This window comes from Heteronotia binoei, chromosome 9, assembly GCF_032191835.1.
Source record: "Heteronotia binoei isolate CCM8104 ecotype False Entrance Well chromosome 9, APGP_CSIRO_Hbin_v1, whole genome shotgun sequence".
Classification (NCBI taxonomy): Eukaryota; Metazoa; Chordata; class Lepidosauria; order Squamata; family Gekkonidae; genus Heteronotia; species Heteronotia binoei.
In genome coordinates, this window is record NC_083231.1 from 119,624,385 (window position 1) to 119,635,114 (window position 10,730).

Sequence of the window (10,730 nt, forward strand, 5' to 3'; positions counted from 1 at the left end):
GCTGGAAGATGTCCAGAGGATCGCAACTTAGAAGTTCCTTTGCTTTTACACTGTTTCCTTTAATGAAAAGTGTATCTATATTTGTTCCTGTGGCCTTATGGCCACAGGAAAATAGCCCAGATAGAAAGTCTTTATGAAGAAATACAAATGTAGGACATCTCATTGCTTTCCGTGACTTTTATAAAGAATATTACTACAGAGATTGCAGGGTTGAAAGTTTGGCATTTGTTCTGTTTGCCCTACCCCAGCTGTATTAATCACGCGCATTCAAGACGTGCATGACCAAAGGTCAAGGCTAACTATCAATCAAATGTGACAGCCATTCCAACGGAGAACCGGTCCGCTTTGCGAGCCGTTTTGGATCTCACATCCTTCTTCCAGGGACCATTCTTATGAGCATTGGTACAGTTTTCCAGGTCCAGTAGTGCCAAATGAATTCCTAGCTTTCTCAAATTAGCACGCATAATAGCAGGAACGCCGTAATAAGGACCACCTGTTTTTAATACTGGACTGAATGTAATTTAGTGGCTTTCAGCCATGTAAGGGCAGTAGGAGCATTGAGTAAACCCATGAGGTTTTAACTTGGTGATATGTGCTGATAACATTCGTTTTGTGTTTTGATACTTATTATTCACAACAAGTTAAAATTGCATTTTACACGGAGAGTCCTTTCTTTTTGTTGTGGCAAAGACTAGTAAGCGACAGGATTTTTCTGGGCGTGAGCTTTCGAGAGTCAAATCTCCCTTTGTCCGACACGAGCAGGAAAGGAGACTATCCTACTCGCTCTGTGTTTTGCCTTGTTCTCGCCGCATTCTATTTCTGTTTGTGTCATCCCGTACCTTGCATCGTTTAACACGTCAAGTGTAAAACTTAATGCCGAGTTTCAGGTTTCCGCGACCTGTTGCAACGTTAGTAATCGATTCGCGCTGACTTGCGCTGTATAATCTGCCTTGAGCCTCAGGAAGGGGGGACTCGTAAGTAAGATAAGGAAAGAAAATGCCTTCAGTTGTTTTCAGGAGGTGTGAGTCGGGGAGGCAGGAGAGACAATAGGGATGGAGGGATGGATGGAAGGAAGGAAGGAAGGAAGGAAGGAAGGAAGGAAAGAAGGAAGGAAGGAAGGAACACAGAAAACATCTTTGAACCATCCTCTAGATGACAGCCCTTCAAGTACTTGAAGATGGTGATCATATCACCTCTCATAGAATCATAGACCATACAGGCCATCTAGTCCAGGGGTGTCCAAACTGTGGCTCGGGAACCACATGTGGCTCTTTCACATATATTGTGTGGCTCTCACCGCCCCATTAGCCAGCTTGGAGAATACATTTGCTTTCTTTCCATCTCTCCCCCACACCTGCCTACCTACTTTCTCTTGTGGCTCTCTGACATCTGACGTCCGTGTCTTGCGGCTCTCTGACATCGGACGTTTATTCTGTGTGGCTCTTACGCTAAGCAGGTTTGGCCACCCCGGATCTAGTCCAACCCCCTGCTCCTTCCCAGATCAGCGTAAAGCATCTCCAACAAATAATCATCCAGCCGCGTTTTGAAGACTGCAAATGAAGGGGAGCTCTCCACCTTCCTAGGCAGCTGATTCTATAACAGCTTTACTTCTCTGCTACATACCCTACATATTGGAAGGGCTTTGGAGCCAACCCAGTCGGGTTTCAGAGCAGGATTTGTTTACCACATCTTGCTCAATTGAGGGAAACGCTACTCCAGGGAGGTCAGCAGAGGCTCGTTCTGTTGCCGAAGCCCTCTTAAGTGTGTTTCACAGGAAGCTCCCTTTCAGTTTGGCGTATGGTTAAGTGCGCAGACTCTTATCTTGGAGAACCGGGTTTGAGTCCCCACTCCTCCACTTGCACCTGCTGGAATGGCCTTGGGTCAGCCAGAGCTCTGGCAGAGGTTGTCCTTGAAAGGGCAGCTGCTGTGAGAGCTCTCTCAGCCCCACCCACCTCACAGGGTGTCTGTTGTGGGGGAGAAAGATAAAGGCGATTGTGAGCAGCTCCGAGACGCTGACATTTGGAGTGGAGGGTGGGATATAAATCCAATTTCTTCTTCTTCAGCTCTCTCAGTCCCACCTACCTCGCAGGGGGTCTGTTGTGGGGGAGGAAGATAAAGGAGATTGTGAGCCACTCTGAGACTCTGACATTTGGAGTGGAGAGTGGGATATAAATCCAGTTTCTTCTTCTTCTTCTTCAGCTCTCTCAGTCCCACCTACCTTGCAGGGTGTCTGTTGTGGGGGAGAAAGATAAAGGAGATTGTGAGCCGCTCTGAGACTCTGACATTTGGAGTAGAGGGTGGGATATAAATCCAGTTTCTTCTTCTTCAGCTCTCTCAGTCCCACCTACCCCACAGGGTGTCTGTTGCGGGGGAGGAAGATAAAGGAGATTGTGAGCCGCTCTGAGACTCTGACATTTGGAGTGGGAGGTGGGATATAAATCCAATTTCTTCTTCTTCTTCTTCTTCTTCTTCTTCTTCTTCTCTTCTTCTTCTTCTTCTTCTTCTTCTTCTTCTTCTTCTTCTTCTTCTCTCTCAGGCCCACCCACCTCGCAGGGTGTCTGTTGTGGGGGAGAAAGATAAAGGAGATAGTGAGCCGCTCTGAGATTCGGAGTGGAGGGCGGGATATAAATCCAATTTCTTCTTCTTCTTCTTCTTCTTCTTCTTCTTCTTCTTCTTCTTCTTCTTCTTCTTCTTCTTCTTCTCTTCTTCTTCTTCTCTTCTTCTTCTTCTTCTTCTTCTTCTTCTTCTTCTTCTCTCTCAGGCCCACTTACCTTGCAGGGTGTCTTTTTGTGGGGGAGAAAGATAAAGGAGATTGTGAGCCGCTCTGAGACTCTGACATTTGGAGTGGAGGGTGGGATATAAATCCAATTTCTTCTTCTTCTTCTTCTTCTTCTTCTTCTTCTTCTTCTTCTTCTTTCTTCTTCTTCTTCTTCTTCTCTCTCAGGCCCACCCACCTCGCAGGGTGTCTGTTGTGGGGGAGAAAGGTAAAGGAGATTGTGAGCCGCTCTGAGACTCTGACATTTGGAGTGGAGGGTGGGATATAAATCCAATTTCTTCTTCTTCTCTTCTTTCTTCTTCTTCTTCTTCTTCTTCTTCTTCTTCTTCTTCTTCTTCTTCTTCTTCTTCTTCTCTCTCAGGCCCACCCACCTCGCAGGGTGTCTGTTGTGGGGGAGAAAGGTAAAGGAGATTGTGAGCCGCTCTGAGACTCTGACATTTGGAGTGGAGGGTGGGATATAAATCCAATTTCTTCTTCTTCTTCTTCTTCTTCTTCTTCTTCTTCTTCTTCTTCTTCTTCTTCTTCTTCTGCTCTCTCAGCCCCCACCCACCTCGCAGGGTGTCTGTTGTGGGGGAGAAAGATAAAGGAGATAGTGAGCCGCTCTGAGATTCGGAGTGGAGGACAGGATATAAATCCAACATCATCATCACCTTTTTCTTCTTCCCGCTGTCTCGCGCTGCCTCCTCGTCCCTCTCTTTCCTTCCGGGGGATAACTTGACAAGCTGCCACCTTTTCTGTGAAAAACAGAGATCCACGAGAACGGGTGCGCGTGTTCATCATTAATACGGAAACTGACAGCCCTTGTTCTGCATATGAAAGAGGGTTCGGGAGTTCACGAATGTACCAGCCATTAAAACTCACCGACTTTTCACAGAAACGGGTGACTTAAATTGAATTGAAGTGACAGCTCCGGGGGGAGGGTGTCATCGCCGGGCGCCTCCTTTTCAACGTGGCACGTCGAATCGCCGCACTTCGGTTTTTTTGTAAGTCCTTTCTTGGTTTCCCTTGCTCGGTTTCCGGACTCCTTCCTGTCTCGTTTCCCCAAACCGTGCTTTATAGGACAGGTGCAAGGAGCTTGCATGAGTTAGAGGTGACAGATTTGTCGTCTACCGTGAAAGAGGGGCACCGTCTGGATGGTCTCCCTTTCGCACCAGCATCTTTTAGGCCGGGTCTTGCCAGTTGCTTTGCCATGTCATCTTTCATACACTGCAGCTTTCGTGTGGTGGGTAAGGTGCAAGTGAGCGTTTGCCCCAGGTAGCTGTAAAGTTTTGCCCAAGTTCAGTCACAAGGCTCCTTGGGTTGGTCCAAAAGAAGCTTTTACTGATGAGGCTTGAAGCAAACGTTTTAACGGCATGCGGGGCTTTTTTTTGAGCAGGGGACACAATTCCTGCTGGCTTGGTATCCGGGGATGTGGCCTATGCAAATGAGTTCCTGCTGGTCCTTTTCTACAAAAAAGCCCTGTGTGAAACAACGCGGAGGTCAGGGGGTGTGGCCCGATATGAAAATGAGCTCCTGCTGGGCTTTTTCTTCAAAAAGAAAATCTGAGACGCTGATTCAGAGAGAGGGCAGGGTATAAATCTGTGGTCTCCTCTTCCTCCTCCTCCTTCAGCCAGTTTGGTGTAGTGGTTAAGTGCGCGGACTCTTATCTGGGAGAACTGCATTTGATTCCCCGCTCCTCCACTCATTGCAGCTGTTGGAATCGCCTTGGGCCAGCCATCGCTTTTGCAGGAGTTGTCCTTGAAAGGGCAGCTGCTGTGAGAGCTCTCTCAGCCCCACCCATCTCACAGAGTGTCTGTTGTGGGGAGGAAGACAAAGGAGATTGTGAGCTGCTCTGAGATTCGGAGTGGGAGAGCGGAATATAAATCCAATATCATCATCATCATCATCTGCTCCTTCTTCTTCTTTTCTTCTCTTCTCCTTCTCTTTCTTTCTCTCCTCTTTCTTCTTCTTCTCCTTTTCTTCTCCTTCTCTCCGTCTTCTTCTCCTTCTCCTCCTTCTTCTTCTCTTTCGTCTCCTCCTACTTCTCTTTCTTCTCCTTCTTTCTTCTCCTTCTTCTCCTTCTCCTCCTCCTTCTTCTCTTTTTTCTCTTTTTTCTCCTTCTCCTTCTTTCTTCTCCTTCTTCTCCTCCTTCTTCTTCTCCTCCTTCTCCTCTTTCTTCTCCTTCTTCTTTTTCTCCTCCTTCTTCTCTTTCTTCTCCTCCTTCTTCTCCTCCTTCTCCTTGTTCCCCTCCTCCTCCTCCTTCTCCTTCTCATGATTAGAACTACAATATGTGGTTAGTAGACCATAATAATTATAGAAATAATAATGACACATTAATGAGTAACGGTAATAATACCAGCAATAGCAGTGGCACCTAACTGTCAGGGACTTGTTCCTGACCGTAGTGCGCTATGGAAGCTGCTCCTTGCAATCCTGCATTTAGGGCAGGGCAGATGCCTAACCGTCACACACACGGAATCTAATCTTCACGAAACGTCACACACAAAGCTGCCTTATACCAAGTCAGACCACGGGTCCATCCAAGTCAGCCTTGTCTACTCAGACTGGCTCTGCGGGTCTCAGGCTGAGGTCCTTCACATCACTGTTGCCTGGTTCTTTCAACTGGAGATGCCAGGAACTGAACCACTAGAAACTTCTGTGCGCCAAGCAGACGCTCTCCAAAAGGGCCCCGGCCCCTCTCCATGGCTGTTCATGGTCTCAGGTCGAGGTCTTTCATGAACATATGAACATATGAAGCTGCCTTCTACTGAATCAGACCCTCGGTCCATCAAAGTCAGTCTTGTCTTCTCAGACTGGCAGCGGCTCTCCAGGGTCTCAAGCTGAGGGTTTTTCATGCCTGGACCTTTTTAGTTGGAGATGCCAGGGATTGAACCTGGGACCTTCTGCTTCCCAAGCAGATGCTCTACCACTGAGCCACCGCCCCTCCCCATCATGAACATATGAAGCTGCTTATACTGAATCAGACCCTTGGTCCATCAAAGTCAGTCTTGTCTTCTCAGACTGGCAGCGGCTCTCCAGAGTCTCAAGCTGAGGTTTTTCATGCCTGGACCTTTTTAGTTGGAGATGCCAGGGATTGAACCTGGGACCTTCTGCTTCCCAAGCAGATGCTCTACCACTGAGCCACCGTCCCTCCCTATAACTTCTGTCCCAGTCTTTTAACTGGACATGCTGGGGATTGAACTTGTGACCTTCTGCATGCAAACCAATGACCCACAGCCCCCCCCTCACCACAAAAAAACCCGCACAGAGCCCTTTATTCATTGCAGCATCAGGGCAAGTGGTCATGGAGAAAAGACACCCCCCCCAAGGCCATTCAAACCACCTGGCAAAAATGCTGCAATGGAATCTTCCCATCCAGGGTAATCAGGTGACTCAGAATAGCCAATCACTTCTCCTTCCTGCTAAACATACCCCAGGACTCTTGGAGGATTGGCTGCATCAGGGGGGATGTTGCCTAAAAGGCAAAGGAGCTCCTGCTAGAATTCAATCCCTGATTCTGAGATCTGATGCTTTACACAGAGAAATCACATGATCTAGGGCAGGGGTGTCAAACATGTAGCCTGGGGGCCAGATCAGGCCCCAGAGGGCTCCTATCAGGCCCCCAAGCAACTGGTTGTCATCTGCTTCCTTCTTGTTCTTTCTTGCTTCCTTCTGCGTCCCAGCTTGCTTTGCCAGGCTTGCTCAACCACACAGGAGCTACAGAGCATTTTCTCCTTATGCTGAGGCTCCTCCTTGGGGAGGAAGTGGGCGGGGGGGAGGAAGAGCTTGCTTTGCCGGGCTCTCTCAATCGCACAGCAGAGCTACTGAGCCAAGCCTCTCTTCCTTCTAGTGACTGAGGCTCCTCCCCCTCCTGGTCCCCTGGGGAAGGAGGAAAGAGCCGGAGCTTCCTTGCCCAGTTCCTTGGATCCCATGGGAGAGATGCAAAAAAAAGCACCTTTCAGACCAACCAGTGCTAATATTTTAAGCATGTTTTTAATTCCTTAAAATCTTTTGTCTCTGCCTTTATAACGTTTCTGTCTCTGCTGCCGAATCTGAAGTAGGCACACGCATGGCCTGGCTTAGCATGGCCTGAGAAAGTCTCATTTATGTCCGATTCGGCCCTCATAACCAATGAGTTCGACACCAGCTTGGCCATTCCGAAGGCCATACGCTTGTGTTGCCTCGATGGCTTTCCGTCTCCGTACCCATCCAGCCGAGCTGAGCCCTGCCAAGGCTGTGGCATCGAGTTCTTCACGTAGGTACTTCTGGCACATGGCAAACCATCGTGGCCGGATTGGCGCTCCGTTGCCTGACTCGGCGTGTGCCTTTCCAGCGAGCGGAACGAAGGTGGCTTTTATCCTCAGGCGCCCTTAGGCGGCTTGCGGTTGTTCGTGGCCAGCTAACAGGTCCCATCCTGGGCTAATGTTTTGCAGCTGGGACTTCCTATTGAAACCGCCCCTTCGGTGTGGAAACTTCCTGCAGCGCGGGAGGGAAAAGATTGATGTGTTGCCAGACGACAGGGAGCGAGCGGCCCGGAGAGCCCGCGCCCTGCCTTTGTTCCTCGGCTCCCCCGTGGGCTGCGATTTTGGCCGGCCCGCCTCAAGCCCTTACCAGCCGTTTGCGGCACCTGGCTGAAAAGCACTCGCCAAAACTCTGATCTTATCTGCTCTGTTTTCTTTTTTATCCTCAAGTACCTGGGAGGCCGCAGCTTTGTTATGCGGCGGGTTCTTGGAATCAGATTAGAACCGAGCCTCCTCCAGCCGCTTATTCCAAGAATTATCGTGCTGTTCGTTTGAAAGAGGCTTTCTGATCTGTGCATCTGAATTAGCGGCTCTTGACCCGAGATTAGAGACGGTTTTGCAGCGCTGGGCGCAGAATGTTTGCACTCCCTCCCCTCCGCACCTCCCTGACTCCATCCCTACTTAGCAGCCTTTGCAAAGTAACACTTCCGTTTTCGGCGGAAATGAAAGGCAAAGACCCATGCAAGCGCGTCTGATAGCACTCCACCAATACTCCCTCCAAGCTGAGCAAAAAATCAATTTCATAAGCTTTGTTGTTGTTCGGTCACACAGTCGAGTTAAAGGTTGAAGGAGCTGGGCATGTTTAGCCTGGAGAGGAGGCGGCTGAGAGGTGATGCGATCACCATCTTCAAGTACTTGAAGGGCTGTCCTAGAGAGGAGGGTGTGGAATTGTTTTCTGTGGCCCCAGAGGGTAGGACCAGAACCAATGGGTTGAAATTACATCAAAAGAGTTTCCGCTCAACATGAGGAAGAACTTCCTGACCGTTAGAGCGGTTCCTCAGTGGAACAGGCTTCCTCCTTTGGAGGTGGTGGGCTCTCCTTCCTTGGAGGTTCTTAAACAGAGGCTAGATGGCCATCTGACAGCAATGAGATCCTGTGAATTTAGGGGGAGGGATTTGTGAGTTTCCTGCAGATGACCCTGGAGGTTCCTTCCAACTCTATGATTCTATGATTCTTTGTGACCCTATGGACCAAGTCACGCCAGGCCCTCCTGTCTTCCACCATCCTCCAAAGTCTGCTCAAATTCATGCTTGTTACATCAGTAACACTGTCCAGCCATCTTCTCTTTTGCCATCCCCAGCTTCTTTTGCCTTCTGTCTTTCCCAGCATCAGGGTCTTCTCCAGGGAGTGCTCCCTTCTCATTGGGTGGCCAAAAGTATTTGAGCTTCAGCTTCAGCATCTGACCTTCCAGGGTACAGTCTGGGTTGATTTCCCTTAGGACTGATTGATTTGATCTTCTTGCAGTCCAAGGGACTCTCGAGAGTCTTCTCCAGCACCACAGCTCAAAAATACCTACTCTTCTGCTCTCGACCTTACGTTATGGTCCCAATTCTCACAGCCATACATGACTACTGGGAATTTCATCGCTTTGATTGTACGGACTTTTGTTGGCAGGGTGATGTCTCTAATTTTTATTAAACTGCCTAGGTTCACCATAGCAAAAATTCTACTTCTTAAGTTACTGGCATTAAAGTTGGGAGCTACCGCATCAATTAGAAGAAGAAGAAGATATTGGATTTATATCCTGCCCTCCACTCCGAAGAGTCTCAGAGGGGCTCACAATCTCCTTTACCTTTCTCCCCCACAACAGACACCCTGTGAGGTGGGTGGGCTGAGAGGGCTCTCACAGCAGCTGCCCTTTCAAGGACAACCTCTGCCAGAGCTATGGCTGACCCATGGCCATTCCAGCAGGTGCAAGTGGAGGAATTGGGAATCAAACCTGGTGCTCCCAGATAAGAGTCCACACACTTAACCACTACACCAGACTGGCTCTAGGGTCATTTTTCCTGAGCAAAGACAAAAATGTGTAAGCCGGAGGCTAAAAAAACACAAGCTAGCTCACACTAACTCAGTTTAGAGAGAACACTGCACTCCACTGCCTTGTCTTCCATCCGTGGTTCGTGGCAGCCTCCGAGATCAGTGCTCAGCCACGTGCTCAAACATTCTGAACAGGGGTGGAATTCTAGCAGGAGCCCCTTTGCATATAAGGCCACACACCCCTGATGTAGCCAGTCCTCTAAGAGCTTACAGGGCTCTTTTTTGTAAGCTCTTGGAGGACTGGCTACATCAGGGGTGTGTGGCCTAATACGCAAAGGAGCTCCTGCTCGAATTCTACCCCTGATTCTGAGATCTGCCACTTTACACACAGCGTGTTGCGCGCCAGACAATTCAAGCGGAGTTTCGGTGGCAGAATACAATTCCCACCATGCCAGGGGCTTTCTATCGCTGCATTTCCCCCACCCCCACCTTCCGCATCCAATTGAGAGGTGATATGATCACTATCTTCAAGTACTTGAAAGGCTGTTATCTAGAGGTTGGGGTGGAATTGTTTTCTGTGGTCCCAGAACGTTGGACCAAAACCAACGGGTTGAAATTAAGAGCAGGAAGGAAGGAAGGCCCCGGAAGGTAGGACCAGAACCAATGGGTTGAAATTAAGAGCCAGTTTGGTGTAGTGGTTAAGTGTGCGGACTCTTATCTGGGAGAACCGGGTTTGATTCCCCACCCCTCCACGTACAGCTGCTAGCATGGCCTTGGGTCAGCCATAGCTCTCTTATATGGGAGAACCGGGTTTGATTCCCCACTCCTCCACTCGCAGCTGCTGGAATGGCCTTGGGTCAGCCATAGCTCTCTTATCTGGGAGAACTGGGTTTGATTCCCCACTCCTCCACTTGCACCTGCTAGCATGGCCTGGGTCAGCCATAGCTCTGGCAGAGGTTGTCCTTGAAAGGGCAGCTGCTGTGAGAGCCCTCTCCAGCCCCACCCACCTCACAGGGTGTTTGTTGTGGGAGAGGAAGGTAAAGGAGATTGTGAGCCGCTCTGAGACTCTTCGGAGTGGAGGGCGGGATATAAATCCAATATCTTCTTCTTCTTCTAAATCCAAAGAGTTCCCGGCTCAACATTAGGAAGAACTTCCTGACCGTTAGAGTGGTTCCTCAGTGAAACAGGCTTCCTCCTTGGGAGGTCGTGAGCTCTCCTTCCTTGAAGGTTTTTAAACAGAGGCTAGATGGCCACCTGACAGCAATAAGAATCCTGTGAATTTCGGGGGAGGGGTTTGTGAGTTTCCTGCATTGTGCAGGGGGTTGGGCTAGATGACCCTGGAGGTCCCTTCCAACTCTATGATTCTATGATTCTTTAGTCACTGGAATGCACCAAGTATTCGATGTTCCTTTAAAACTGAATTCCCTTTGGGGAAAAAAAGGCAGGAAACAGCCTCGGAGCAAAGTCCGTGAGACGCCAGCAACATCTGTGGGTAGATGTTAGGCCGGCTGTTGTTCATGGGTCTAATACGCAAGACGGCGAGAACGCAGGGAAGGAGACTTTCTGTTATGTTTGGTAGCCCTGTTGGTTCCCCCAGCCTTTTTAATTTGTCGGAAGGGAGCGCGTCGCCCTTTGAACACCGGGCGGGAGGACGGAGCAGCCTGCCACTCGAAGCCGGAGATTACACGGCGCGCAAA

At 49.4% G+C, this 10,730-nt stretch overlaps 1 protein-coding gene across 1 annotated transcript in view; it reads left to right on the forward strand.

The window, feature by feature from the left end:
• ATRN (attractin) overlaps nt 1–10,730 on the forward strand; it is a 466,134-nt gene that overhangs the window by 330,098 nt on the left and 125,306 nt on the right. The window lies entirely within an intron of this gene.